The 23,368-nt window shown below is 44.1% G+C and overlaps 1 protein-coding gene across 1 annotated transcript in view; it reads right to left on the bottom strand.

Moving 5' to 3' along the window:
* Positions 1 to 23,368, bottom strand: part of PDE1B (phosphodiesterase 1B) — a 1,345,653-nt gene that overhangs the window by 1,214,612 nt on the left and 107,673 nt on the right. The window lies entirely within an intron of this gene.

Here is a 23,368-nt window from a genome sequence, read left to right as displayed (position 1 = left end):
GGCATCATGCCCAAGTCCTCCACCAGGCTGGCTGACACACTCACCACCTCCGGTTGCTCTCAGCACATCCACCAGGCTGGAGAAGAAATGTAAAAAAGAAAAAAACAAAGCAACTGGTGGTCTCCATTTGTGGACCTAGGATTTAGCAGGACATCCCTGCACTCATCGGGTCTGCCCTAACTCTGCCCCAATTTAGTATAGCAAAAACCAAAGGAAATGATGGACGGAGTGTTGAACATTGCAAGCCAGTTGGCAGGGTGTGCTCAGACGTGAGTCCCTTGCTCACTTTGCCACTGGATTCAAGCAAGCCTGGCTGAAGACGGCTGAAATGCCAGAAACCGGTCCTAGGAAGCTCGTTTCCGGTCCAGGGAAGACATGGCTTGGCAGTTCGTGCTGGACTGTTCCCATGAGGCACAGGGTCAGACTGATTTGCATATGGCCATGTCTGAACTGGGGTGGCAGAGTGGGCTAAAAAACGGTGATGGATCAAACCCAGATCTGTTGACTGGGTGTGAGTGTTTGATTGGTTCTGATGCTCCGTCCATCACCACCCCCTTTTGTACCAATTTAGTATAGAGCATAAGACCTAGCTCACTAAAGAATACTACATTCCACAGGAGTAATATTGACTGCATCTGCTCTGATGTCCCTCGGGATCTTGTTCGCGCTATATAAAACTTTATAAATAAATAAGTAAATCCTTGCGTGGGGCCCTCCACAACACTCTGCCCTTTTTGCTAGACTCAGGCGATACAAATGCCGCATACACCTTAGGAATCGTGAGAGTAAAACCCAACGAAGGTGTATCGAGCAATGACACCGTTTCATATCTGATTACCTTCCTACATTAATAGTGGACTGCCACTCGCCACTTCACATGAAAAAACACTCCGTCCGCACCCCCGCCTCAGCGGACATCATACAATCTCTTTCGCTTGGATGGATAGATATTAGAATTGCGCCCAGTAATAACCCACTGAGAGGCACTTCCAGCTGGTTTGACAAGTGCACTAATTTATTTGCAATCGAGCGCGAAATAGCCCGAGCCACATCCGAAATCCCTCAACAAATCGGTTAAGGAGTTGTACACAAGCAGCAGCGCATCTGAACGAGCTGGGCGCTGGTAACGCGCTATCCTCTGAAACAACCATGCACGTGCTTGTCATCCCTGTATTTCATTCAGCGATGACCCCGGCCTAGGGATCCCGTCTTGACAATTCCTACAACACGATCGAATGTAGGAAAATAAGACTCGGCACCAAGCCCGACGGGCGGGAGCTGCAAGAATGAAGGCAGCTCCCGTCAGGTCATCTCATGCTTGGCCTGTTTTTTCCACACCTGATTGAAAAGCAACTCAGGGCGCGGCGTTTCATAGAGAGCACGTATGGGAAACGCACATCTGAGCACAGAGCTCTCGCAGGAGCCTGCCTGGAATATAGAGGAGGGGGTAAAGCAGTCAGACCTCCGAGGACCGCTCCCACCATCTGCCACTGCCGCGTGCGCCTCCCGCACAGACTGCGTGGCAGTAATGGAGCGAGGCATCGCTCGCGACGCTCACGATCTGAGAGGGAGGCGGTTTCACCGTAGTGGGCATTTCCGTCCCGACACCTGGTGTCGATTTGTGGAGGGATTTTGAGGTAAGGAATGGATATCCGAATCCCCTGAGGCGGGAAGCTGTGAATGAATAGCTAGCTGTGTGCTTCAAAGGACCCCAGTGGCAACATCAGAGCTATTCGTTGTGTTGAAAACGAAATGATTTAATTTGAGCTAAAATAGGCAGTTCCCTTGTAACTGAAGCAACGAATCCCAAGTACAACGTTCTGCAGTTAACACATCCTCTAGTGAAAACAAATATCCGTCAAAGGTATGGAACTGAACGGTTTAAAAATGCTGTCTTGCTTGTAGATTGAAAAAACAAAAACTATTTGAAATTTTCTCCGAATTGACGCGTTCTCACATTACAAAGTGCATGCCTCCTCGCTTGTAATATTTGTTTTACATGCAAGTAGTGATGTAGAACCACCACACAATCCTGGTGAAACATCACTACTGGCATGTAAAAATATATTTGGAGTTTGGAACTCAGCTCCTCCATCTCTGTAAACTCAAGAAGATGGAGCCCCACATCCCAAAGACATTTATTCATTTTACTTCAGAAAGTGCGCCGTTCCCTTAGTCACTGGCATTTCAAATGGCAAGAAAGGCCATGCGTTTGGTAACTTCTCATCTACCTTGAACATGGGTGTCCACACCTGCTCCTCAAACCCTGGATCCAAGGCACATTTGACTTCATAAATAATTTGTAATTTGATTCATGGTATGTTTCACCTGTTGCTCTACTGAACATCTAGCATATAACTGGACCTCATGAACTCATACTGGACGCCCCTTGCCTAAAAAATATGTACGACGCCCCACTGACATCCTCTTAGTCCCTTCTTCAAGAGGTAGCCTTTATGCCTTTATGCCTTTATGCCTTTTGGCAAGGCAATATTGATGAACATGGTAACCAAAAGGGTTTAGTTATATTTGCTCAGCACATTCATTAGCAATGAATTTGCAGTACACATCAGGTGTCCTTTAAAAAAAAAAAAAAACAATCACATATGCTCTGCTGTTAAAGAACATGCTAATTTATTCAAAATAAGAATATCGTATTTACGCTATGCAGTGTCAAGTCTGTGGAATGCTCAGCTGCTTTGTAACAACTGTTTATGGCAAATGCCTTCTTATGGTTCCTACCTTCACAAAGGAATCAGTTTAAAACATTTTTTTTAACTTCATGCAAATAATTCATATTAAGCTATGTCAAAGGCTCCCGGTGGGGTGGTATTCTGCTGCTACGTCATAGGCTCCCGGTGGGGTGGTATTCTGCTGCTAGGTCAAAGGCTCCCGGTGGGGTGGTATTCTGCTGCTACGTCATAGGCTCCCGGTGGGGTGGTATTCTGCTGCTAAGTCAAAGGCTCCCGGTGGGGTGGTATTCTGCTGCTAAGTCAAAGGCTCCCGGTGGGGTGGTCTCCTGCTACCATCTGCTTGTGACACGAAGTGTTACAGTCGATCGGCTATCCTTCTATGTCTATGATCAGCCTGGTTGTCCTCCAGTCAGCCTTTCATTTTCAATTTCTGATCTGATTATCATTCTAGGATAACTGGCGTCTCCTCGTCTCAATTAAGGTAAAAGAAATCATTGTCACAATATAAACATTTAAACTCTCAGTGCTGCATTATGAGTCATGTGCAAACGTTGCACAGAAATGGCAGTTCTTCATAACACATATTTTTCAGGCAAGCCCATAAGAAATTGGGGCACGGCAACATTAAATATTCCACGTTTTTCATCTTCGCCAATCACAATGGTATCAGTAAATCCTAAATAAGAATTACTCCATCATTGTACCCAGACTCGGTTCTAGAGGGGGTGCCAGGGGGTGCCGGGTGGGCCAGGCCCACCCAAACATGACCTTTGGCCCACCCATTCATGGCAGAAGAAGCCGTAGAGAAGGCACCTTTTAAGTGCTTCCTCCACCTCAACGTCGAAATGTTGTTTTCTACTGTATTTAAAACTGTAATTGTGCGGTGTGTTTTGGGAGTAGAGGTGGACGAGTAAATAAATTAACAGGGAGAGCCGAGCTAAAAGCTCTGGCTTGGCTCTTAGACTCAGTGCACAAGCTGAGCCCTGAAAATATTTGCTATGTAATACATACAACAAACATCACATAAATATGATACAGTCTCTTCAAAATTCGAAAAAAGTGGATTTCTTTAACACATGGAAGCTTTGACATTAGTTTGTCACAATATAGCGCTGCACTAACAAGTCCTTATTAGAAAATATAGTTTTTAAACATGAGCTTAGAGTCATTCCTTTTCCATACTCACACTGGTGACAGTGTTATTAGTGAACCAACAGGCAAGACAGTTGTCACGTGGACCCTGTATGTGGCCCAGATTAGAATTATAGCGCAACATTAGTTTATTAAACCAAACACAATTGTTTGTTGTATAGTTGGTTTTCTGATTCATGTATTTGAAAGTGCTTTCATGCGCAAATATTAAGAACAATGAGTTTTGGTGAAATGAAATATTTGCCCAAGCTCGCATAATTTAAGTGGAGATGCTGCAATATATCCAGGTTTTATATTTTCACTTTGTGCAAATCAGCCACTAAATGGCTATCTATTTGTCTCAGTAATAAGATATCTAAAAAAAGAGTGGGGGTCTAAGGGATAAAGTTTAGAGACTCAAACAGTTTATAATCCCCAAATCAACATATCATATAAAGAAAACTGTGAGTCGAAAGTTGTTTAGTGACCTTAAAGCTATTACACCGTGAATAGAAAAGAAGGAGCCCACCTTCTGGCTCAGCAGCCGCGAGAGGTACCGACGGAGAGAGCGGTGCCTCCTAACCTGAGCAGTTGCCAGGTGAGGCGAGGCATATACCCAGAAGTATTCGGGTAATTTCTTCTGTACCCACTACAAGGTCCAGGTTGTATGATTTATCTGACATTCACTTTCAATATTGCAGTAGCTTTATTTGGTCCTGACGAAAGCTGGGATATGATCTATCCGTGAGCTGAAACATGTAGACCAGTTTTTCAACACAGTTATTTGTTTAAACTGTTACAGCACTGTTGTAACTTGGTATCAAGGTAGCACCTAAATAAATTTCCTATTGTGCTGTGTTAACCAATTTTAAATTTTCACACTTTTTTCATCATTTGCACTGCATATATCACCCCATACCATCTTTAAGGTGGGCTCGTTCTTTTCAATCAACATACTATTAGATGCATCTGGGACACACATTGAACCAGTTTCTACGCTCATCTGGTAGTGGACGGTTCTCTGGTAAGTCCCTGGGTTCCCAAATGATGAAGCGAGCCACTTTGCGAGTGGGTGATGGGAATCCTATTTCTGTATACATATATCCAATGAGGTATACTTTTGGTAGCAAGTGGATTTGATTTAATATTCACGGTGTAGTAGCTTTAAGGTCACTAAACAACTTTCGACTCACAGTTTTCTCTATCTATTTGTCTCTCCTTCTAAAATTAATGCTTTGTTTTTACCTGTTTGTGCCGTTTTATGCTGTTTTTATACAGTGTGAACTCGAACTGGAGCTATTGAAGTGCTTTACATGACCATCAGTTACAGTGTACAAGTGCACATGCATTTTTTTAGGAACTGGAGATGTGCCAAGAATCATAAGCTGATGAGTCCATGCCGAGAATCAAACGTAACTTGTTCAGTTCCAAAATTGGAAGCTCTCGCTGTAACGCCACATTCTGGGTAGATTGAGGGTGTAGGCAGAAGGTACATGAAAGCTGAACTCATTATATGCTTGAAGTTCCGACAGGACCTCAAGCTGAGCCAGAGCCAAGCTTCAGGCTGAAGCTCGGATCAAGCTTTCAGTAACAGTCTTCCTTAATGAAAAATGTCAAGGCTTAGATGTGATAATATTGACCTCCTTAACCTTGAACTATACTATTACACTCTGCTTGGCATCCTGGTGCTAACGCCTAGCCTTTTGGAAATTATAAGAGTTGGACTGTTGAGTATAGGCATCAGCTCTTATTCTCAAATAACTCCCTAGACACTGTGTATGCCTGTTTGGAAGAAGATATGATGTATATCTTGGGTTTGTAGATTACACAATTGACAAAAATTGGGCCCACATTGGCCCACCCGAACGAACCCTTGGCCCATCCAAGTGAAGTATCCTGGAACCGGGCCTGATTGTACCCAAGCATTCAGAATGAGCCTGATGTTTATTATGGTGGAAAGAACCCTGTTATCCTTATTCTTCTCAATCTAGTCGAGCTCACAGAGTCTCTAGCACAGCCTCTTCCTGATGTTGGAAGTTTTTTACATTAGTCAGAATAAAGGAATTTTCACCAATCAACCCCATCTTTTCCTGAGCACACTCATTTAATAAACTAGCTGGGGCAGAGAACATGCAGAGAATGAGAGGAAAAATATGTCCCATATTATGAAGGAACAAACAGGGAAGCAATGAAACACACACTCTGCTAGACTAATGGGACCAAACCCTTGCAGAGTTATCATAGCACCCCTGAACAAAGGTTTCAAACACAGGAGCATGGCTAGAGACTAAGGGTTGTTATAAGGACTAATATTCTACAAGAGTTCACTGCTTCCTTCTTTACGCTGTCAATCTGCAACTCATACAAGGGTACACTAAGAATGGCAAACTATAAGACGCGTTCATAAAATAACATATGACATAAATAGAAGCAGTTCATACCCCACTGCCATACCACAATATTACTTCATGGTTGCACACACTGACACAGCGGCCAAGGAAGGCAAACATGGCAAAAAGTACTGTTTTTGACCAGGGCCGGACTGACTACCGGGCGTTTTGGAATTCTGCCGAGCAGGGGGCTGATTTCACTGAGGTGGGGGCTGATTTCGTTCATGGAGACCTGCGTGTATTTCGAAATAATTAAAGCAAAACGAATTTCGTTCAGTACACGCAGGTCCCCATCAACGAAATCAGCCCCCAGCCCAGCAGCATTCCAAAACGCCCGGTAGTCAGTCCGGCCCTGTTTTTGACACATCTGTACTTTATGATTCAAGTGGGCCAGAAGAGTCGAACCATGATCTTTAAGAGGTCAACATTTACAATAGGCTCATATTCAGTGATGTGTGTAATGGGAGACCTCACATTCAAAGTCCTCTCATCAGTAACGCCAAGAGTCTGCTCCCTGATAAAACTGCTTTCTCAAAACAAGCATTGGGAAAGCCAATAGGTCTAGCCCACGATAGCTATTCGCTTTATGAATGTTTTCTTAGCCATGTTGTACAGCAGCACTGATGCTGTGCAGCATGGCTGAAAGTAAAAAAAAAAAGACTATTACGAGGAAGGTGGGAAGCAACACGAACACACAAATTGGGAAAGCCAATAGGTGTAGCCTACGAGAGCTATTGGCTTTATGAATGTTTTCTTAGCTATGTTGTACAGCAGCACTGCCGTTGTACAGCATGGCTGAAAGTAAAATAAAGCACTGTTACGAGGAAGGCGGGAGACAACACAGAGAGAGAGGAGGTGAGAAGTAAACATGGATAGAGGGAGGCGGGGTGGCAGTGGGGGGACGCAATCAGACATACACAAACACCTGAACTCCTACGGAATGCTTCAGCAAATGGGAGAAAAGTAGCTACCAGAGTCGAAGTAGTGGAAGTACTTTGGTCATGGTCCAGGGGAGGGTCAAACACAAGAAGAAGACATGAAGCCCACAGGGGTTAAGTTGTGCCATCCGCCCTGAGGAGCTGTGGCAGTTACTGTCAGTTAGTACTATATGAGATGTAAGAGTGTACGAAAATCTCCTTTAAAAACAGCTAAATGTATAAATTATGAATATGCAATTGATGACCTTGTTTTTATATTATGTGGCTTTTAATTGCCTTTAACTGTATTTATCTCTGTACAATGGGATTTTTTTGTGTTTTTTGTTACATATTTGCAAAGATTTTAATTAATCAGGGCTGCTGAGGCCTAAGGATGTCCAGCTTAATTATTATTTGAAACACAGGGGTTACCAAATCAGCAGTAAATGAGAGTGATAATGCAGCTCACTAATGGTAAGCAGTGGGCGTGCTCCAAGCTCACTGCAAGCTAACAAAATGTCTTGCAGCGCCCAACGCATGCATTGTCTCAGGTGGGACCTAAACAAGATTCAGCTGCACCACCAGGGGGAATAGCAGTATTTGATTTTAATTATCTGTTGTTTGCCGAGGTTCAGTTAATGTATATGGTGGTTCCAGAGTCTGCTTCTACTGTTTAGTCAACGCGCTGGTTTCCTGTTTACCCATGCTTCGGGGTAAACACCCTTTTGCTATATTTTGTGTAATTAGCCAAAAGGCAATCAAAAAGTCCCCTTGTTATTTAAAGAAAAAACCCGACAGCTAGCGAAGCTGGTGGGCAGCATAAAAGTTTAATGACTGAGATGATAAGAGTGCTGTTTGTTGAGGGATTTCATTGACGTTGTGTGTGTAAACCCCATCTCCTTAGAAATCCCCTCACGTGCCTGAAGGCTTTTGCGCCATATGTACAATTCACAGAACGTGATCTGCTGGCTAATGCATGGGGGATCAGAAAAGCCTTCGCAGATCAGTTTAATTTTTAAATATCTTGTGATCTGTTTTGCTGAAGGCTTCGGTTGAATGTGGGCACTGCCTTCAGCTAGTAATCCCTTTATAGGACATGATTCTAGCTGTGCCCTTGCCCTGGCTGCCCATAATCCATAACTGCCTACGAAGCCTTAAATCGTGCTACAGATTAGGGTAGAAACTCCAACTGAAAGGTTTAACGAGGAAAGAAAGCCATCGCCACTTTTTACTTCCACGTGCATTGAAATTGCAGACTCATCGAGGAAGAACCATGAAGGTCGAATTGCCAGTGTGTTCCCTCAAAAAAACAAGATGGCGGGTCTGATTGACATGCACGCGCCTGTAATGACAATCCGACTTAAGGATGCCGATGCAATGCACGGCATGCTTGACTGCCTCGCCGCTCCTTGGGGAGCTCGTGAATGACGGCAGAAAGGCTGTCTGACGAATTCATAAACATTCACTGTAAAGAAAATGCACCTTGTACCTGATCAGCATTCCGAGTCCACAACTGAGCTGTGCAGTGAAACCGCATGCAACACAAAAGATAACCAGAGTCACACAATCAATGACATCTGAAGATGTTACAGAAGTAGAATCTTTTAGAGCCATTCGGAAATTTTCTTATATCAAAATACAGTGACTTGGCAATTATGCAGGGCTTATCATTCTTATCTGCTTCTGGTCCAGTCAACTCATAATAATTTCTGACCAGAGGCCTTTGGTTGTCTTCACATTTCATGAAGAAACAGCCCAGCCCCTTCTACACTGAGGCAACCTAGTAGCCTGCCATTTTGAAGAAAAGCTACATTTGCACTCTTTAAGTCTCCCATTAGGCCCGACAGGTTTACCGGTTAAGACTCGCCGCAAAAATTAAGTTTCGCACAGGAGGGCCGCTCCACAGGACGTCTACTGAAGACCTTTTAGTCACAAAATTCAGCCTGCACCTTTCCACAAGTAGCGTAACCCAAATGATGCGCCCTCCCGCTGAAAAATGGGAGGAGGGGCTTGAGTCTCACATATCTCACAAAGGTTAATTGGCCTAGGCGAATGGGGTCCCAGTGACTGGTTGAGGGCCCATGAAGGGTTCGGGGCCCCCGCCACCACAGGGGTTGCAGATGCCTGTGTTACACCCCTCCTTACCACAAACTCAACAACAAATGAACAGTTTGGAGGACGGTAGGTACATGACTTAGATACTTGTTTCTGAAATTGTCTCCCCAGAACAACTGAGACTGGGAAAATATTTCCTGAGGTTCCACAGTGGGCTAAAACTCACCAGTTGCCGATGGCTTACGGGTCTGCTACAGAGTATTATCTCGGTCACTTTAGCTTCGTACCCTTGCCCTGGCTACCCTGTGGATCTAATTGGTCACTGAGGCACCACAGATCAGCTTTCTCCACCTGCAGGCATAAGTAATTTTTTTTCCAATCTGATTCATATAGAACACTTTGAGGTGTTCCAGGAGAGGAAAAATCATTCAAACTGCCCTACCCCCACAGTGATGACATCAGGCAATGGCGCCTACTGTGCCACCATGCCAAATAAATCTGAGGCGTTTGGAACGCAATTACGATAGTTTTCCACATGATTAGCCGCTCAGCCAATAATCCACCAACCCACCGGACTAAAAATGTGTCCACCATCATCAAAGATGTCAGCAGCCTAAAAAATGTATGAAGGAACAGCATGCCTATTTACTCACTACAGCTATAACAATATGCTCTAAATCACTCACAAATTGCCATGTCTGAGGTATAAAAAAAGACTTGTAAAATCTGTATATTACTATTACAGTGGTGTGCGAAATTTGCATAACTAGCCACATTTTCAGGGAAATTACATAAAATTACACAAAATTGTGTGAACCAAAAACCAGTCATTTGCTGCTATTTTTTTTTTTTTAGAAAGGAATACTTCCATTTTGGAAAATAGCAATAAATCGCACATGAAGATAACAGCAGCCACTCGCTCCCTGTTCATTTGCGCTGTTCACATGCAACAGGTTTTTCCCCGAGAGGACATGGTTCAATAACATAATTTCAGGCATTTTGCATAACAAGCTTAACATGAAATATCACAAATTACTCAAGATTACACCAGTTTTATGAAATTTTGCTTTGGCCTAGTTTAATAATTCCAATAAACTAGTCTGAAACTTCCACTGTGCTCATTTTAGCGTGGACCATCATGACATCAGAATGTTTATTTACAAGGAAATAGGGGAAAAAAATAAGTGAGACAGAAGAAAAACACTGAAAAAGTGTGCATGATCTTACAAATATGAGGCTAACGGATCTTCCTGTCAAACTGTGTTCTGGGCATTGCCATATTACTCAACATGATCATGGTAGCGTCTTCAAAAGAAGCAGTATCAAATGCAACACTACCTCTGGGAACACTCTCCAGTAGCCGTGTACACTGTTTTTTCTCCCCCCGGGCCTGTGAATCAGGCTAACGACCACACAGGTTGGGGCACTACTGCTGTATGCCTTAAATCCGTGCTGGTACTATCTGTTGCATGGGCCATGTGCAGGAACTGCAGTGTTGAGCTGGTGGAGTGTTGTGGTGGGCCTGGTGGCTTCCACCTCCCACAACCACAGCATTGTTTTCGCACCTCCACCAGATGCATTGCAGATCTTGCTGACCCCCAATGCTCGGCTGCAAGAACCAGGGGCCAGATGTAGGACGGTTTTTGCATGCGCAAACAGATTTGCGAACCCATCTGCGCATGCAAAATCCAATAGGGGTATGTACCAGTCCAAAATAGCGAGTCACAATTTATTTGCGACTCGCTATTTTGTAATGCGAGTCGCTATTAGGAAGGGGCGTTCCCTTCCTTATAGCGAGAGCAACACCATCTACAAATGTTTTGCGACTGCAATTGCGGTCACAAAACACTCGCAAATTACCACCCTCTTCAAGAGGGTGGTAATGGGGTGGCAAAAGGGAAGGGGTCCCCTTGGGACCTCTCCCCCTTTGCAAATGCAGGGGAAAATATTTTTATATTTATATGGTCCCAGGGACCACTGCCTGCCCTTGAAAAATGCAACAAAAATGTTTAACTTTTAATTTTTTTAAATGCATCCTTTAAGGAAAACGGGCTGCATTAAAAAAAAAAAGCTGCTTCATTAAAAAGCAGTTCCAGACATGGTGGTCTGCTGAGCCCAGCAGGCCACCATCCCTGGGAGGGCTGGCATTCCCAATGGGCTCGCGAATTGCCAGAGACTCATTAATATTAATGAGCCTCACAATTTGCGACCCCATTGGGAATTGCAAAACAGTGTAATAACACTGTTGTACATGCATAATAGCGCCTCGCAAATTGCGAGTCGCAAAAGACTCGCTATTTGCGAGGCGCTATTTTGCACGTCGTACATCTAGCCCCAGATATTTTTCAACTGGACTGCTGGTGGCTGCCAGGCTTTGAAGGGAGGTTTGAGTCCTCCATGAGTTTGGCCGGCCACTGCCACACGAGAAGCCTCCTTCCCAGTGACAAGGCCCATCAGGGGTGTTGAACACTTGCGTACGGCAAGCACGGCCTTGGCTTTGATAATTGTGGAAAGGTTGTTGAAAGAAACTGGGTTACTGGTTGAGGGAGATGAAACCCTAAACAAGCAGAAACCACAAGTCTTGTCAGGGTGTAACACAAGCAAACCCCAAATTTGCCTGTGCTCAACCCTCAGATAGCTTGGCACTAAAGTTAGGCTTAAATTAGACGCAATGCGTAAAATATTTATGCAGCACACAAACAGTGATAAAGTGAAAACACAACATCAGAAAAATCCTACATCAATGTAGACATTTAGAGTAAAATGTAATTAGTTATTTGACACCAAAATTATACAAATTCAATCAGTAGAACTGTAGATATGCAATTTCAAAGATAAAAGATGTGTATAATGCCTAAAAGTATAAGAAGTCCCTCACCGTTAGCCAGTTTTGTGGGACAGGTTGAAAGGCATAAGTTCAGGCCAACTGCGGGACGGATGCAGGGAGCAGGAAGGTCCCATTGAAAAAGTTACCTTCTAGAGACTGGCACAAAAAGTTTAGTTCACAGTGGAGGACTCTGGGAGGAGAAGGGAGGGCGGCTCAGAAGTTCGTCGCTGTAGTGCGAAGAGCAGACCAGGCGGCGAAAACGGGTGTCACTGTTGCATGAAGATCCTGTCAGGTGTCGGGACGGTCGCTGCTGGAGCTTCACTCTGGTGGTTATGGCGGGCAGTCTATGCTGTAGCGTGGAGTGCAGATCTCGCATTGCCACTTGCTGCTGGCATTAGTGTGAAGTGTATGGTTCACCAGAGCTTTGCATTGGCAGTCGTTGATGGCAGCAAGATCTTGGTGCGAATGGGCCCATTCACAGTTACAAAGAGCTGCAAACGTAAGGATTTTGTCTTTTCTTGGAGGAGGAGCTCGACTAATACCACAACAAGGGTCTAGGACCTGACGGGCACCACTTGAGGATCAGGAACTCACTCTAGAAAAGGCTAGCAGGGCTCAGGCAATTCCAGTTGCAAGTCCAGGCAGCAGGTCAGCTGGACAGACGCAGGGAGGACTCTGGAGCATGTTATGTCCATGTAGCTCGGAACAGGAGGCCAGTCAGCTGACCCTTGGAGTCGGATTTCAAGTTTATTGAGAGTTCTAACATCTTACTTCATTGTCACACAGTTAAAAACAGGCATACACATACACTATTTAACTTTAACATCAGTAACCATAGTAGATATGATGGAGGAAGGCTCTTCCCAGAGGTTAGTTAAACCCAGGTCGTAAAATGATTTTTTAACGTAGGCTAACCACTTGATCTTGTTGGAGCTGCACAGGTTAAGGGTGTTAACACGACCCTCTCTATAAAATTATAGCTCCTCAACAGCTCATATTTGAACCCTATAACGTAGCAGCCTGAACAAAGTCAATGTAGAGACAGGTGCAAGGTTGAGGGCCAATCTGAGCGGAAGCGAGGGGGTGCCTCTCCCCACACCTGTAAGAGCTCTTATAAAATTGTTATCACTGGTCCCTAGAGAATCCGTGGGGCAATGGCACCATAACTCTGCACCATATAGAGCTGCGCACCTTGATTGAGCGTTATAAATTTCCATTGCTGGAAGAATAGGATACCAGGGAGCCATTTTGGCAAATCTAAGAATGGACGTCGCACTATGGGTTAGCAAAAGAGAACTTTTTGAAATCTGTTGTGCCCATTATCCAGAGTCAGCCAAACAAATCCCTAAGTATTCAAATTCCTTGACCCTTTCCAACATTTCCTATCCCCGGCTAATGGTTCTGCTCTCCCTCCTCCTCTTGGAATAAGTCATCTGTTTGGTTTTTGATGCAATAATTTCAAGTCTGTGCAAAATGCAAAACATGCCAAATGAGTCGACATTAGTTTGCAACTTAGCCCTAGTTTTAGCAAGCAAAAGAGTGTAGTCCACAAAGAAGAGGACAGGAATTTTCTGACTTGCTAGAATGGGAGAGTCACTAGTACAATTAGTCAAGAACATAATACAATTTTTGATTGACAAAAGGAAGAGAATCAGAGCCAGGACACAGCTCTCGCCGACACCTTTCTCAATGGCAATTTCTTCACCGTTCACGCCATAGCAAACCCTGGCAATGTTCCCCTCATGCAAGAGCACAACAATGTTTAGCAAATGATGGGGTATCCCCAGTCCTAAAAGTACCTCCCAAAGTTTTTTCCTAGGAACCAGACTGAAAGCAGCCTTTAGATAAATGAACGCAACAAAACGGCTCCTCCACCATCGTCCACAGTCTTCCATTTAGTCATCAAAAAGAGGATGACCTGATCAATGGAGCTGGTTTTAGAGCTAAATCCTGCCTGGGGTTGAGAAAGGATGCAGTTATCACCAATCCATTCTAGTAGTCTCTCCAGAGCCTGTTACAAAAAACCTTTTGCAGGTTGTCGAGGAGGTTAATTGGGCTGTAATTGGACAAGATGTTCAGACTTCCTAATTAAAAACTTTGAACAATCTCTGCCCCTTCCATGAGTCACCCACCGGAATTGCAGTGGAGACAGCATTAATGTAAGGTACCCAAAACTTTTGGTCGAATTAAAAAAGTTCCACAAGAATCTTGTCCACTCCAGGTACCTTACTGGTCTTCTGAGTGGAGACCAGTGCCACTGTCTCAGCTAAAGTGAAAACTACTTGTGTAAAAGTGAACTTAAGGGAATAGACAGAGTCTCCCTCACTACTGATAGAGATAGAGTACATTCCTTGTGAATGGGAATAAAGAGACCATAAATGGGCAACCTACTCACATGGCAAAACAGAGGTCTCTGCTGGCTTGACTGTGTTTCCACTACATTGATTCACTACCCGCCAGAATTTTACTTGAGTCACTTCAGTCTGGGATAATGGGTGCAGGTCTAGTCTTACTTCTCAGCAAGCAGGGCAGGCCTCAAGGAGCAGTGCACCAGGGCGTCCTTCTCCTGTAGTATCCACAAGTTCAGGAGTGTACTCAAGTTGTTAGGTCTGTAGGACCACTCTTTATACCTGGTGCCACCTTTGAAGTAGGAAAAGGTTATGCAGATTTCCACCTGTAGCAGTGATTGGAATTTCATGCCTCCTTAGTCTGGCCCCAGCTTGTCGGATGTCCCTCAAAAAACTAGTGTGCAACCCTTTGTAAGTGTGGTGAGGCAGAGCATTTGTGGTTTGCAAGTGTAGTAGTTGGCAGCTCCTCCCCCGATCAAGTCAGAGATGGTCCATCCTGGTAACACTTATTCCCTTTTCTCCTGCTGTCTGTGAGTATTACACAAAGACCAACTGCCAGCTACACCAAGTCATGGGATTCAGGATACATACAGAAGGCACCAAATGGCTGGGACACAAAAATACCAACTTTCTAAAAGTGGCATTTTCGGAATTGTGACTTAAAATCCAACTTTACAATTAAGGAGGGGCTTACATTACAATTCTTTAGAGACCAAATTTGACATTCCAACCTGCTCCCAATTGAAATATATCATATTACTTATTAAATGTAATAACAGAACCCGATGTTATCCTATAGGAGAGGTAGGCCTTGCTGTTGTGAAAAATGAATTTAAAGGTTTTTCACTACCAAGACATGTAAAAGTCAAAAATACATATACAATTTTGTAAATACACTGACCCTGCTCTATTGACTGTTTAGTGTCTACACTAGGGGTGACTTATATGTATTATAAAAGGAAGGTTTTGACATGGCAAAAAGTTTATCTTGCAAAGTCAAAATGGCAGTTTCAAGTGCGCACATACGCTGCAGTGGCAGGCCTGGGACATGTTTAAAGGGTGACTTAAGTGGGTGGCACAAGCAGTGCTGCAAGCCCACTAGTAGCACTTGATTTACAGGCTCTGGTTACATGTACTACCACTTTATTAGGCTCTTACAAGTAAATTAAACGTGCCAATTGTGCGCACACTTATTTTATAATGTTTGAAGAAAAGAGAGATCACAGGCACTTTAGCACTGGTTAGCAGTGGTAAAGAAAACAGAGTCTTAAAAGCCAACAGAAACAGGTTCATAAAACAGGAGGGTGAAGGCAAAAAGTTAGAGGGTGATGAGAGGGCCAGGGCCAACAGTGGTGAAGTAGGATGTCTCTTCCCACCCATTTCATTCCTACCCAAAGGCGTTGGTTGCTGTAAAGTGGACACAGACATGTGGAGACACAAGTGAGGAAAGTGGGCTTCCATTATTCAGGGGGTGCCAACATAGACATAATGGGTGTGGTTGCCTGGGATTGAGTCTAGTGATTGCTTTGTGCTGCCCTGAGTGAGAAATTTGCCTCTTTGTGCTAGACCATTGCAAGGGGATTTACGGGGAGATCTCCCTCCATTCCTTGGTTGTCTCTATGCGCCAACCTCTTCCCTATGTAGCGCTAGGGGACTTGCCAGTCGAAGGGGCATGGTAGCAGACTCCTTAAAGCCATCTACCCAAGGATGCAGAGCGATACAGTGGTGGCCACTGGATACCTCAGCGACTCCTTTGATATAGCACTGCAAACAGAGATCACTGTCGAACTGTTGTGGGTGCACAAGTGGGTCCTGGCGGATTTGGGGGCTTTCGCTCCTGAGAGTAAAGCAATCCATAATGGACTCTGTACTGTTGGGCAGACCGTCCCATGATTCCTGCAATGGCCAAGGATAAAGCCCTTCCCATGCATGACAAATTAGACACATTTCCTAAGACACTCCCCTACTGTGGAGAACCTCAACCCATGGATGGCTCGGGGCCTTTGATCTTGGAAATGGTGCAGGTTCAAGCACAGATGTTATATTGATAGCAATACAGTCTTCTTGATTGGCCTTGAAGCTGAAATTGGAGAAGTGGGAGAAGATGTAGCATTTCTAAGGCAAGTTGAAGTGTCGGATAGCTGCCTTGGATGGTACTATCATGATACTCCACAAAAAGTCCAGATACTGCAAGGTTTAGTGGCTGAAATGTCAGCCAGAATTGAAGATTCTGAGAGCCATTCGAGGCATAAAAACATCTGCTTCCTTGGGTTTCTTGAAGGTATGGAGGGAGACCTACCAGAGCAGTAACTGGAAACATGGATCTACACCTTTTTGCAACCAGACCAGATTTCATCCTGCTTCCTCAATGAGCAAGCCCATTAGGCTCTTATACAGAAACGTCCACCAGGGCCCTCTCCCAGACCTATAATTGCCTGTTTCCTGAACTAGTGAGACAAGGATCTTATCCTCGGGATGATAAGAGGTTTGAAATAACTGAAGCACGAGACACAAAGGATCCTCATTTTTCCTAATTAATCTAGGTTGGTCCAGAAAAAGTGGAAATCCTTTGAACGTGTAAAGCAAAACCTCCAATCTATTGAATTGAAATAGAGGCTCCTGTACCCTGCTAAACTGAAGGATATTTTTCAGGGGAAAGCCCTTGTCTTTGATCCTCCAGGTCAGGTCTGGGAATGGGTGGATGATCAGGCTTCTCCACAGTGAGGAGCAGAGGGATCAGTGAAGAAATATTGGGAAGAGGCTAAATATACCCCAAGAGCGGCTCAAAATTGGGCGCCAGACCCAACAGTGATCCCACTGGCGACCTAGGGTAACAAAGCCTGAGCCTGATATTGTGGATTGTAATGCCTGTCAGGATGAGAGGCTTCGATGTCTAGAGGACCACAATTAAATATTAAGAGGCATAGCATTTCTTATTGATAAGTGCTTACCCAGAAGGCTACTAGGCGAGTTCTAGAGGGTGCTGGGTACATCAACTGTGTTTGGTTCGTGCAATTGTTACAGTTAGGGTGACAGTTGATTCAGGGATGGAAGTGTGGGGTCACAGGAGGTTGGGTAGTAAAAGTTTTGTATTTACTTAAGTTGTTAGTGGCAATAGGTTGAACCATGTTAAATACTCTAATGTACTATTATCTTAACAAGGCAATCAGCAAGCAGTACATTTGAGCATTATAAAATTATGGTCTGGAACATCAAGGGTCTCCTGAAGAAAATCAAATAGAAGCAGTCATGCCACTTGTCAAAAGACATGGACCTGAGGTCCTCTTGATGCAAGAACCATGCCTCCTTGGCATCAAATGTGTTTTTTGGGGAGCCATGGATATACTAGGGTCTACCAATCTGGCTTCTGTAGAGGTTCTAGGAGAGTAGCGATCCAGCTCTATAAATCCCTTCCTTAAGTAGTCTCCAAGAAACATTCAATGGATTATGCTGATATGTGGTCTTGGAAGAGACTTTTGGGGGACCCCTTGGGTCTTATGTAGTGTATACATCTATCTCACCATCACTGCAGACACTGCCCGTCACCCTTCTCTGTATTTTGCTTGGTACGTTGGTAGTGGGGGGACTTTAATGCTATACTGGACAGCTCCATTGATATGGACTCCCTCCGCTTACTTTACAGGACACAGGCTTTAAATAAGTGGGCGAGCTCAATGGGTATGTTGGGTGTATGGCATAAGTGGCACAGAGGCGCACAGCACTTCATACATTACTTGTTTCCCCATAAATGCAGTTCCCAAATTGATTACTTATTCATGACAGCAATTTGGTCTTGGTTACACCTCTGGAGCCCATATCCTTCCCGGGAGTCTTTATGACTATGTGCCTGTCACAGCACTCTTCCACGGCTTGCGACACTACCATGGGGGTATTTGGTGTTTGAAAACTTGGTGGTTTAAGGATGAATACTTCATGATCCTCTTCTATGGGGTGATTGAGAATTACTTTAAGTTAAATACATCTTCGGTATCCTCACCTGTTATTTTAAGGTGGTTGTTCATGGTAGGGCTTTCGCTGACGTTAAGGCAGAGAACATGACAAAAAGAGGGAGATTACAGATGTGTAGCCTATTGCTTAAACAAACTGTCTCTACCATCCAGACACATCAGAGACGTGTACAGCTGGAGGATTTCCACAGGATCCTTCCGCTGGAATTAGCAGTCACCACTAAGCTGGTTCAGACCATGTACCAATACTAAAGTAAAGCATTGGCCACTAGGCTTGCCACATTGTGATTCTTGTCCATGAGGATTAAATAACTTTATGCTTGGAAGGAGCATGAGGTACTGCCTCCGACGACTCCAGGTCGCATTAGCCAGGATAGACAAACTGCAGGGCCTGGCAGCGCTACTCCTAATTGGTTCTGAAAAGGCCTTGGATGCTACGTGCTGGCACTTTTTGCTGAAGATGCTGAGGAGAATAAAAATTGGACCTAGGTTTGTGGGCTTTGGTCAGCCCCTATATGATGCCCGAAGGCACAAGTGTGAGTTAATGGGTGCTTTCTCCTCCCTACCCCATTGAGTGTGGCACCCGCAGGGGCTGCCTTCTCTCTCTGTTTCCCTTCACCTTGGTGATAGAGCCCTTGGTAAAATGGATCTGGAGGGACGCACGGGTGACCAGCTTTCACGATCCAAGTTGCCAAGAGGATAGGCCGGTACTGTATGCATTTATGTGCTCCTCGTCCTCCAATGCCAACAGAGGTCACTGCCACGACTGATACAGACTCTGCGTGTATATGGTGGGGCTTCGGGGTTATCTATGAACTGGGGCAAGTCAAAACATATAAACGAGTGTTCAGCCACAATCCCCCAAGCACTCAGTCACGTGTAACTGAGGTCACTTCCAATACTTAGGCATATATAGGCATATATTGCCCATGACCAGCAGAATGCCTGGGAGCTAAATATCGGTTGTATATTATGATGCACACGCGGCAATCATTGGATTCCTTATAACCAAAAGAGACATGGTATATTTTCAGAGATGCAGTGAGGGCCCTCCATTAATGGTTTAGATTGGGCGATGGACTGCTGCTCAGGAGTGGAGAGGGCTATTTGTGAGTGGAGAGGGTAAATAAACATAAAACAATCTGGCTTTTGATAATCACAGCATAATGGGGTGACAGAATAATTAAGGAAAATAGAATATATCCGCTACATTCAAGACTGGTATTCCTAATACCTTGCACTGCCTCAGTATTACTGCTGTGCTATATTTTCCCCACTACCTTAATCCATGTGCCATGACTGGAAGCCAGCTCAATTCCATATTGACATTCAAGATATCCAATAAACCAGTGAAGCGCCTTCTTTCCCTAATCTGCATTGTCAAAAACAGCTCGATGAAGCATTCTCAGCCCAGGGTAGCATATGCATATTTAAAAACCATAGTATAACATACTTCTACCTTGCTAATTCAACAAATCTGATGCCATCAGGAGGCATATGCTGAACACCCTGGCTCTGGTAGAGCACTGCACAAGTAAACACTCTCCTGAGGTGAAGCAATGAAGGTGAATGGATCACCCAGTCCTTAGAAGCATCATGGCCGATTTTCCCACCTCTCACATTCTGATAGCGGACATCCGTGATAGGCAGATGCTACGCAAATGTACACCCTCCTTGCATGGATTCTGTCACTGTGCAAAGAACGTGAGCGCCTGTATCCTCGGGGTGATGTTTTCCATCAGTACAAGAATTAAATTGAGGGCTTCGCTCATATGCTTTGCAAGCTCTGACACTGCCATCAGAACGTATTCCCAGAACAATACTGTAGTTGTAAGAATAGCGATACAATATGGATGTTAACACTTGTGACTGGAATAAAATTAGCATCAGCCTGTGGCCAACCATTGTTGTCTTCCTGCGACTATCAATCTCAAGAAGAGAGGTCACGCACTGTGAGCATTCAAAGAATCACAAGATGCGGTTTCTCACATGAATGACCTTGGGCTGTGAGATTCCTTCTTATCATCAGTACAAGCCCTCAGTGGTGCAATGAATAAATGCCTTTTGTTGGATGTCCAACACTTGAAGATGATATAGTTGTGGTAAATATTTCTCCTTTACCGGGACTGAATTTGATACAGGAACATAATAAAATAGCTCAATGAAATGAGAGGCAGAATCCGTGATATTAGAGTTTCAGAATGGGCTTTATTCCAATAAGCGATTATAATCGGATGCCTCAAGTTCCATCACCACGGGAGTTCAGGAAGTGAAGTACATACTTTATTGACAAGCAGTAACTTTTATAATACATACATCATAATGAAGTGAATACAGTAGGCGTAACAATTGATAAGGACATTGACGTTTTGGTGTGCGTAGCCGAAAATGGGTGTAATAATGAGTAAAAAGGAACATGATTGGCTATGATGTAATACATAGGTGGATCTATAAGATAATACTTGGCATTGATGCGCGCGCAGCAGTCTGACGTATAATTGACGTATAACTAGGGGGTGACGAGGACTTGACATTTAGCTCTACGTGTGGAGACAAGAAGTCTGGGGGGTCAAGTCAACCTAATCCCAAATCATATCTACATCCTATGTTTAAAGAACTATGTTATCCACAAAAGAAGGACTCTCGGACAGAATCTATTCTATACTGACTGTGCGTGCGTGTACAAGCGTCTAGGTGTCTACACTGAATGCGAGGGGGTAGGAATATTCCATGGTAACAGGGCTATGAATTACTTGCATGAGGACAGAGAAGATGGGCCTTTTTTGCTTGGTAACTGGAAGAATGTTTACTTAAGCTACTAGGCAGGAATGCATCGGCTGAGGGGGAAGCAGATAATTCGAAGGTGAAATACAGTTCTTGGCAGAGAATAGGCTGATGTCAGGCTTCGTGAGCCGCGCAGAGAATGAGACAAAGTTCATGGTCACGGATGCAGGCTTGAACTGGAGCTTTCAGAGACAGAAGGCAAAAAGGAGTTCGATGACAGAATCAGGGCCTTTTTGCCTGAACTGTAAAATGGCATAAGTGAACCATATAAAGCCGGTAGCCTTTCATATTTAGGAATGGAATATCCAGCCCATTTATGGCGGATCTGACAGAGGACATGTTGACGATGGACGCACATGTGTTTGCGTCATTATTACTGGAACTGGAGGGAGCATACATGTACTTGCGACATGCACATAGAACCGTTGGGGTCCAAGATAGGGGACATAACTGACCAGAAAAATCCATATTTCCACATTCCCTCCTTGTCCCCTTCTTGCCCTTCACGAGATATCAATCTTCATCAATCCATTTATCTGTTCATATAGCATCATTTGTTCTTCTTTCTTCTTCCGGGATCTTGAATGAAAATCTTGATGTGGAATGCACGATGTGGCACACAGACCACAAATTGCTGGTCCACATTGCAGACATAGACAGCAACTGAATAGTATGAGAAGGCTTATACCTAGGAAGGATAGAACTCTCCATCCCCAGGCTGATACCGTATTCCAAAACCAACTGGACCAAGTCCAAGTGCCTGGGTTCTGGTGTATCTGGCTTACTATCTTATGAAGGCGAGTGATGGCTTTATATACGGATGGCGAATTTTCTGGTATGAATACGCAGCAACTTGATCCGATGACCCTACAAGCTCCGCCCCTATCAGCCAGGATGACGTCAAGGACAAGACGATTTTGAAGCACAACAATCCGCATAGCAGACTGTTCTTCTGTTAAATTGCCTAAGGCGGAAATAGTTTCATTCACTACTGCTTCAAGGGTTCTAGTTAATCTACGTATTAGCTTACTATTAGTAACAGTACCTATATAGGGAAAGATGCCTTTATTGAAATCTACATACTTGTCCCATGCCGTCTCAGTGTAATCGACAATGGGGAGATCTCTCCGTTCTCTATTGTGTACTAAATGAATATTTCTGTAATAATCAGGAGGAGCTAGGAAAACAGGTGGCAAAAGGAATGCTATGTAGCAGGTACCATCCCAATCTAGAGGTAGACGCATATATGCAGTCTGACCACATATAAAGTAGGAGTGGCGAGAAGTTCTGAATGAAGATTTGCCTTGATCACTGAATTCTACTGTAGTAGTGCATTTACTATGGCCCATATGTATAGAACCAACCTTTCTTACACACAATTCACCCTTTGCTGGGAATACTGACATGGTGGGTAAGACTAGCTCAACTTCGGATACGACATTTAGAATCATGAGATTAGGTGTAAAATTACCTAATCCATATACTTCATTTTCTAGATCAGTTCCTGTTCTCTTGGGGCGACCCTCCTTGTCAGGGTAGCAGACTTTGAGTAAAACTAGGTTCAGGTTTCCCCATATCCAATGGTCTTGGTAAACTGCTGTGTCTGAGTCTATGGAATTAATTAAACTGAACCATGCTCCACAGGAGCCATTATGTGTAAATGGGTGCGGAAAGAATGGCAGGACTCCTTCATAATTCTGATAGGGAGGGAGTCGGCCACACACCCAACAATTGGTGGCGTTACTAGTCTGATGGGAATGGTGTAACATACTAATGAAAGTGTTATTGCGCAGCGCAAGTCTATAAGACAATTCATGCGGAGGTAAGTCACTAAAAGAATGTTCAGCAGCAACATTATAAACATGTCTAGAAATAGGGTAATATATGTGCAACAACATACTTGTAATAGTTATTAAAAGACTCAATAAAAACAAGATTAATAATGTCACTATGCAGTGGCTACGCAGTGATTTACAATACGCCTGTCGTTTCAACATTTTTCCGGTATTTCCTCTACTTAGGTCCAGGGGATACATGTCAGAGACAATTCAACCGCTTCACCTTGGAGAGGACTTAAACAATCAAATTGCTCGACTTGGTGGGCCTAAGCTTTAGTTTGTAAAGTTTGCTTTCCGTTTTTTCCACCAAAGGAAGTTTTGAATCAGTCTGTGAGGGAGTGCAGGGCACAGTGTCTATATCTGAAGGTAGTCCATGAAATTTTTTTATGTGACTTGAATGAATCCAACCCTTGCGGC

This window comes from Triturus cristatus, chromosome 4_1, assembly GCF_964204655.1.
Source record: "Triturus cristatus chromosome 4_1, aTriCri1.1, whole genome shotgun sequence".
NCBI classification, from domain to species: Eukaryota; Metazoa; Chordata; class Amphibia; order Caudata; family Salamandridae; genus Triturus; species Triturus cristatus.
This window is presented reverse-complemented; position numbering and strand designations above follow the sequence as displayed.